The 8,001-nt window shown below is 61.9% G+C and overlaps 1 protein-coding gene across 1 annotated transcript in view; it reads left to right on the forward strand.

The window, feature by feature from the left end:
- Positions 1-5,263, forward strand: part of TSNARE1 (t-SNARE domain containing 1) — a 161,381-nt gene extending 156,118 nt beyond the window's left edge. Inside the window, exon 16 of the mRNA XM_011938228.1 lies at positions 5,051-5,263. The gene's annotated coding sequence lies outside the window, so the exon portion shown is untranslated. The remainder of the gene's footprint in view (positions 1-5,050) is intronic.
- Positions 5,264-8,001: the final 2,738 nt, after the last annotated feature.

An 8,001-nucleotide genomic window follows, 5' to 3' on the forward strand; every position in this document is an offset into this window, starting at 1 on the left:
TTTTTTTTTGAGACAGAGTCTTGCTCTGTCACCCAGGTTGGAGTGCAGTGGCACAATCTCAGCTCACTGCAACCTCCACCTCCCAGGGTTTAAGCGATTCTCCTGCCTCAGCCTCTTGAGTAGTTGGGATTACAGGTGTGTGCCACCATGCCTGGCTAATTTTTTGTACTTTTAGTAGAGACAAGGTTTCACCATGTTAGCCAGGATGGTCTTGACCTCCTGACCTCGTGATCTGCCCTCCTCGGCCTCCCAAAGTGCTGGGATTATAGGCATGAGACACCACGCCTGGCCCTTAGGCAATTTCTCCATGACCATTCACCTACCATCTCCTCTCCCTGTTTTATCTCCCCTCTGATGGGGGCCTAAATCCTGGTTCCCTGTTGTCTGGTGTCCAGACCACTGTGGGGCCCAGGGACACCCGAGGCAGATTTGTTGACTGAGAGGACGATAAACAACCAGGCAGGGTCAGTGCCAAGTATCTGCTCATTTTACAGATAATGGGGACAGCTCAGAGGGTTTGATCCTTGCCAAGGACTTCGGGCTGGCCTGAGTCTGTGCCTCTGCTCATCCGCCACCCCAGGCTTTGCTCCTGTCAGGCAGAAGGGAGAGTATGGAGCCAGGCAGTGCCCTGTGCCCCATGCCCAGGCTGCTGACCAGTGCACAGAAGGGCAGGGTGGGACAGGGGGTTTTATGCTGCTGTGCCAGGCCGGGAGGCCGACAACCCCCAGCCCCATCTCCCTGAGAGTCAATTTCCAAAACCCTGCAGTAGCATCTTCCTAGAGACCCCTCTTGGGCCCCCGAGCCTATGGCCAGAGGACGCCAGAGCCCAGGCAGCTCCTCAGGTCCCAGTGATTATACCTGTGTTGCTCAGCCGATCACGGAGAGCCCGGACCTCATCCTTCCTAGCCCCACACCCCCAGCCCCTGGCCCGGCCCCTGCCTCTCTGCACTGCGCCAGCGTCTGCCCATCTGTTCCAATCCAAAGGTCTCCCCAGCGGCATTCATTCCAGTGCCATATGGCCGAGGCTCAGCCTTCAGAGGAGGGGCAGGGGCACCATGGCTGAGGTGGGAGCTTCTACACCCGGCCCTGGGGGTGAAGAGACCCAGCTAGGGGTCTGGAGGAACTGGGGCTGAGGGGCGGCAGGGAGAGGGGAAGGCTCATGGCCTGGGCCTAGAGGATGCCATGGGAAGCTGTCCCCCTCAGATCTGCCCCATCACAGGGCCACTCAGCCAGCAGGTGCCACATGCCACCTGCTGAGGCAGGCAGAGGCTGGGCTGGCTTTGCACAGGGCCCGAGGGCCATCCGTCTCTGTGTCCCCAGCTAGGCCTCTCCTGGAATTCCACAGCACCATGAAGCCAGCCTGGGGTGCAGGCAGAGGGTTGGCCCATTGACCACCGAGGCTCCAGAGCTCAGGGAACGTGGCCCGCACTAGATGCTGAAGGGCGTGTCCAGGCCCAGCTGGGTGGGGCTGAGCTGGCAGCCTCAGCAAAGGTGCCCACGTGGGGCTGCCACTGCTAACTGGCCTCTCGCCGGTGTGTGCTGGGTGGGGCGGGGACTTCCCTCCCAGGCTGCTGCTCCCTTGGCCTGCCCTTCCCCTCTCTCAGCTCAGTCTGCCTTCCAGGTGTGAGGGCAGGAAGGACTCCCTGGTAGGTCACGGGGGACAGCTCTCCTGGGTGTTCTTAGGTTCACAGCTGGGCCCTGCTGCCCTGGCTTGGACAGAGTGTATGTGGGGAGGCCGAGGGGTGGTGATGGACAAGGGCAATGGACGAGACCCAGTTCCTAATCTTGGGGGACACACATGGGGATGGGAGGGGCAGTTCTAGCCAGAAGATGGGGGCGTCAGGCACTGCAAGGCTGCCCCCGACCACCATTGCTGCCACCTCTCATTAGACCCTGTCCACTGACACCAGGACACTGCGTTGTGTTGAGGGGCACGCTGAGCACCACCATCCTTGGGGCGCCCCCACCCTCATCCCCAGGCAGTAAGGAAGTGGGGGGGTCCCTCCGAACACAGCTGGATCCTGGTCTGGCTGTCACTCTGCCAGAGCAGTGCAGTGCCTGGGAGTTGGAAACAGCCGTGCACATCAGATTTGTTCACTTGATCAATACACGTTCATGGTGTCTGTGCGGGCCCTGGCCTGGGCCCAGGGACACCTCCGTGGACTCCTCCATGGACAAGACAGGTCTCTGCCTGCAGGCGCAACCGTCTGGCTAGGAGCATGGACAGAGAGTGTGAAGAGGCCGCAGGTGAAGCCCCTGAGGTGGGAAGTGCTGGGGGAGGGAGCCCTTGTCGGTGGGAGGTCCTCAGCAGCTCAGCTGTCGTAACCAAGCACCACAGGTGGCTTCAACCACAGAAGAAACTGCCCTTTGCCCCAGAGGCTGGAAGTCCCGGATCAGGGTGCTGTCAGGGTTGGGTTCTGATGGGGCCCTTCCAGGCTGCTGAGGGCGACCTCTCCTACATCCTCACGTGGCAGAGGGAGGGTGGGAGCTTTTGGGGCCTGGATCCCACAAGGAGGCTGCACCCTCAGGACCACAGCACCTCCCAGAGGCCCTCCCCCTCACACCGTCACCCTGGGAGTTATTTTCGCGTTTGAGTTTTGGAGGAACACAAACATTCAGACCGTAGCAGGTGCTGGAGTGAGGCTGGTTGTGATTTTAAACAGGCCTCACCGAGAGCGGGGTGCAGGGAAAATCATTCCAGCAGAGGGAACAGCCCAGGCCCGAGGTAGACCTTCGGCCTGGCAGAGCCCAGAGAGTTCTGGGCAGGAAGTGAGGGGCCATGTTTTGAGGATGATTGGAGAAATATCGTGACGGATCCAGGGACTGGGTGCAGTGGGGCACTAACAGGGACCATCCCAAATCCGGGGTGGCAGGGAGAGGAGGTGGTAGGGGGTGGGGCAGCCTCGAGGGGATTCTGGATGTGCCAAGGCCGAGCGCCAGGCTGGAGTGAAGGGTCCAGGGAGACACTGCGGTGTGGATGGGGCCAGGCTGGGGCTGTGGGCGGGGAGCAGGGTCTGCTCTGACTCCAGCTGCAGCCCTGCAGTGGCCACCAGTCCTCCCTTCTGGGTTCCCAGGGCCAGGCGGGTCACACCCAGTGTCATCACCTGCTCCCTGGACCTTGACTATGTCTGACTTGGCCGGTCCCTGAGCCCTGATGCCCTCAGACCCTGGCCATGCCTCTTGCCAGCCCTGAGGACCCCCTCTCCATACCCACTATGGAGAGCTTTGAAGGCAGGACAGGTGTCTCCAGGGACTGGCATTTTGGGGAGAATCCTGGAAAGGCCAGGGCTTCCTGGGGAGCTGGGCTCTGATGGGGAGCCCCATAGCACCAGGTGCCTTGGCCCAGCTCAGCCCTGCAGGAGCTGCCTGCACATCACTGGGCCACCTGCTGGGCACCTGGCTCAGCACCCAAGAGGCCCCTCACCGGCCCAGACCCATGGCCTCGCCCTTCCCTCGCCTCCCTGCTTCCTGTGGTAATTGGATTTCGGGGCCAGCAGTGAGTTTGCCACCAAGTCCTGAGGGGCCCCCTCCCTGGCTGCCTCCTTCTGCTCCTCCAGAAGGCCCAGCTCCTGGCCCCAGGGACTTCGCTGCCCACAGCCCTGTCTCCAGCTGCCTCTGCCCACGGCCAGGCAACTGGCATTTTGTCCTTATTGGACTTTCATAGGGGTTTTCAGTTTTTCTTTTGAAAATAGATTTATTGGTCATGCAAAAATGATACATGCTCGCTGCAAAAAAGTCATCGTGGGAAAGTACAGAGAAGTAGCAGCTGCCCCCTTGCTGTCTGCCCAAGGCTAGAGGGTCACGTGATGGGGCCTCAGAAGCAAGTGGCCTGCTCCCCAGGAGAGGAGCTGGAGGAGGGACATTCTCCCCAGTCCCGGAGTCCACAAAGGATTTCCCTGGCAGGGAAGGATTAGAGAGGGAGGAAGGGAGGGGAGAGTGGGAGGAGAGAAGGAGGAAGAGGGAGGGAGGGGGAGAGGAAGAGGGGAGGGAGGGGAGATAGGAAGGGGAAGGGAGGGAGAGGAGGAAGGATTGGAGGGGGGGAGGGTAAGGGAAGGGAGAGGGGGAGATAGGAAGGGGAAGGGAGGGAGAGGAGGAAGGATTGGAGGGGGGGAGGGTAAGGGAAGGGAGAGAGTGGGGAGGGGAGAGGGATGGGGAGGAGGAAGGATTGGAGAGAAGGAGGGGAGGAGGAGGGAGGGGAGAGAGGAAGGTGGAGGGGGAAGGGGGAGGAGGAGGAAGGATTGCAGAGAAGGAGGGGAGGGGGAGGAAGAGGAGAGAGGAAGGTGGAGGGGGAAGGGGGAGGAGGAGGAAGGATTGCAGAGAAGGAGGGGAGGGGGAGGAAGAGGAGAGAGGAAGGTGGAGGGGGAAGGGGGAGGAGGAAGGATTAGAGAGAAGGGAAGGAGGGGGAGGGAGAGGAGAGGGAGGAGGAAAGATGGGAGAGAGGGAGGGGGAGAAGGAGGGAGGAAAGAGAGGGACGGGGGAGGAGAGAGAGGGAAGGGGAGGAAGAAGGATTGGAGAAAGGCGGAGAGGGATGGAAGAGAAGGAGAGAGGACGGGAGAGGGAGGGAGAGGGGGAAGGATTGGAGAGAGGGAGGAGGAGGGGAGAGGGAGGGGCCAGGGAAGAGTGAGGGTCAGTGGGCCTCTGGCTTTGAAGTCAGATGGAGGGTGTGCCCAGGAGAGGGAGAGCTGGTGGGTGCGCCAGGCAGGGCCTGCTGAATTGGGCCTGGGGAGCTCCAGTAGACTCGGGAAGGCTCTAGCCACAGGCGTCCCCAGCCTGGGCACATGGATGCGGCCGGGAAGGATGGATTGGGCAGGGATGGAGTGCAGGGCAGGGGATGGTGCTAAACGTGGGGACAGGTGACCGAGGCCTGCGTGGAGCCTGACCAGGGCCAGGAGAGTCTGGGCTGGCCCCTGCAGCTCCAGGTGGCCACTCCCCTCTCAGGGCCCTACCTCCACTGTCAGCCCCAGACCAGGCCCAGGTACTTCTCACCCACCCTCTGGCACCTTGGGCTCTCCCTGTCACCTGGTCAGGGCCTCCACTTTCTCATCTGCAGCATGGGCCGCTGAACCCTCAGCTGGCTGTGATGTGGGCTCTCTAGCCCCGAGCACCCATCCTGGTCCGGAGCTGGGAGCTGATGGAGTCCGCTGCGTTGCCTGCAATGGACCCGATAGCTTCACAGCTGCCTGCTGTCCTCCCCTGTGCAGACTCCACTGACCCCTGTGTTGGCCCCAGCTGAGCCCCCGAATAAACCACTGCAGCTTATCCAGCCACGCGCCTGTCTTCATCTGTCAGGGACCCCTGAGATGAAGCCTGAGTGGGATCTGGGTGGGAATGGAGGCCAACAGGACTGCAGGAGGCAGGCTGGGGCTTGCTGGGGAGTGAGTGTGGCTGTGTGTGAGCTTGTGTATGAACCTGTGCTCACAGCTGGGGAGGGGCGTGCTGTGAACCTTGCTGTGGTGGTGGAGTGGGAAGTTGCCTTGGTTCTGCGTGGAGCCAGGGCACTGCTCCCTGCTTGGGGCTGTCCCAGCCCCCACCAAGAGGGGCTTCACCAAGGAGGAGGCTGCCTGAGCGGCCTGGAATGCCACACCGAGCCCTTGATGGGTGGAGGTCCTTGCCTTCCTCCCTGAGGGCCTAGGACAAGCCCTTGCCCCTCCTGGGACCTCAGTTTTCCACTCTGAAAGCTAAGAGTTGGCTTTGGCCCTGGCTGCTCCCAGGCTGTGGCCTCTCTGCTGCCTGCCGCCCAGGTCCACGTTGGGGGCGTGAAGGGGGTCCCTGGCAGGGTAGAGCCTGCTCTGTGGCAATCCCAGGCTCCTCTTCTCTGCACCTGTTCCCCCAGGAGCAGGGGGTAGGACCGCTAAGAACAGAAGGATCCATGCAGAGTGGCCGCTCCGCTCCCCTTTGCCCAGAGGGCACCAGGTGGGCAGTGCACTGAGGGCAAAGTGTCTCCCCAGCTGCCCCAGGCTGCGTCAGCACAGCGGCCAGCACTGAGGGGTCCCCAGCACCCTCCTCAGCCAAGGACTGGGGGTGGGGGGTGCACAGCAGACCCTGCAGGGCAGGCGGAGTCTGTGACCCCCCCAGGAGACAGTGCGCCCCCCTCCACGCACATTCCAGCCAGGTCTGCAGACGCTGGTTCCTGCTCAGGCAGAGGGAGGAGATGGCCCCAGCCTTTCCCCGCCCCATGCCCTCCGCCAAGGCCTGAAACCCCCACAAAGCCAGCACCACACACAGTGCTTCAGGGTTTTAGAGATTCCATGAAGCGATTTCTCAGCAATTTTCTTCCCAGGGGCCTGAGAAACACAACACTGAGGCAGCACTGCTGGGCTCAGTGACAAGCGGGGGAGCTGGGCAGACGGTCCCCCCCAGAGCTGCTGTCATCTTCTCAGATTTACCACTGCACAGGCTGGCTCTGGGATGTCCGAGAAGGTGTCAGGGAGCAAATTGGATTTGGCACCTCCTGGCTGCAGGTGTGAGGGCTCCAGAGGCTGAGGAGGCCAGACTCAGTCCAGGCAGGGCCGCAGCTGCTGGGAGGCCCATGATGAGGCTGAGGGAGGAGGCTCTGGGGGCAGGGCAGGCTGAGAACTGATGGTGGAGGGGCCAGGTGCTCACCACCCAATTCTCTCCTACGCAGCTGGGAACCCAGTTGGGGGGGCAGACAGCCCCTAGGCCTGGGTCACATGCACAGTTTACAGATGAGGAAATGGAGCCTGGAGAGGAGGGGCTTGCCTGCAGGGAGGGGCCTGAGCCAGGCTTCCAGGGAGGGGGGACCAGGCTGGGGGCTCTGCCTTCGTTCTCTGTGAGCTGCGTGACCTTGGAGGCCATGGGGGAGGTCAGCCCATTGTGGAATGCACTGCTGTGACTGGCTGCCCCGAGCCCCTGCCCCATCAGCACTTCCCCGGGGAGGGCCCTGGGTGGGAGCAGGTGTTCTGGGGTGAGGAGTTCAGGGTGAGAGCCAGCAGGAGGGGATGCCAGGACAGTGCTGCCTTGGCAGCAGCTGCTACCACCCAGCCAGACGTGGCCTCCCCACTCAGAACTGAAGTGTCAGAGTCACCTTCAGGTCCCCTTGTGTGGAGCAGCAGGAGGCTGAGACCCCTGCCCGCTGTCCCAGCTGAGCGGCCCCAGCCAGAGAGGCCCACCTGGCGGGTGTCCATCTGGTGCCAGGACAGGCCAGGATAGGAGAAGGGGTGGACAGGAAGGCAGTAACCACAGTAGCACCTCGGGAGGCAGCAGGCCAGTGAGGGAGGGTGTCTCGGCACCCTCACCAGCCCCCTCCTTCTTGAGAAGCCAAGGCCTAGAGAGAGACTGGGCTTCCCCCAAGTTGTACAGCACCTCCATGGCAGAGCTTGAATGAAAATCAGTCTTCTGGTTCCCAGGCTGGAGACAATTTATGGGAACCCAAAGGTCAGAGTTGTCGAACTTCCGGGGAAAGTTCCCGCTGACAGGTGATGGAGAGAACATGAGGTTGGTGCACAGTAGGTGGACCAGAGGTGTCTGTCCAGTGGGAATCATGTACCGGGGTGGGGTCAGGAGTCTGTGGCCCTCTCTCTCTTGCCCTCCTTGCTGGCTGTCTCTGGTACGATGGAGACGGTGTGGATCACACAGCTCTGCCTCAAATCCTGCCTGGGAGGGTGATATGGACAAGCTTGCGGGGCGTGGAGGCTCAGGCTGCTGTGGGAGGGTTGGGCCTGGCACCCTTCACATGCAGGAGCTGTGGGGACCCTGCCTTGGGGAACCCACTGCCCGGGAACTTCTCTGCTGCTGGCCTTAGGGACCCAGGACACTGCTGGGCCCCTTGAGCTCCAAGCCATGGATCTGCCGAGGGAGCTCCCTGGAGAGGTCCCTTCAGCTCAGCAGCAGCCACAGGATTCGGGTGTCCCACTGCAAAATGAAAATGCAGGGCCTGGACGAGGGCAGGACCATGGGTCCCTTCCCTTGGGCCCTACATATCCCTAGTCTTATTCACTCCGCCAGCCTTCTGCCCCCCAGGTTTGGCTCAAAGGCTTGGGG

The sequence above is a fragment of the Colobus angolensis genome, unplaced genomic scaffold (assembly GCF_000951035.1).
Source record: "Colobus angolensis palliatus isolate OR3802 unplaced genomic scaffold, Cang.pa_1.0 Scaffold17, whole genome shotgun sequence".
Taxonomy (NCBI): Eukaryota; Metazoa; Chordata; class Mammalia; order Primates; family Cercopithecidae; genus Colobus; species Colobus angolensis.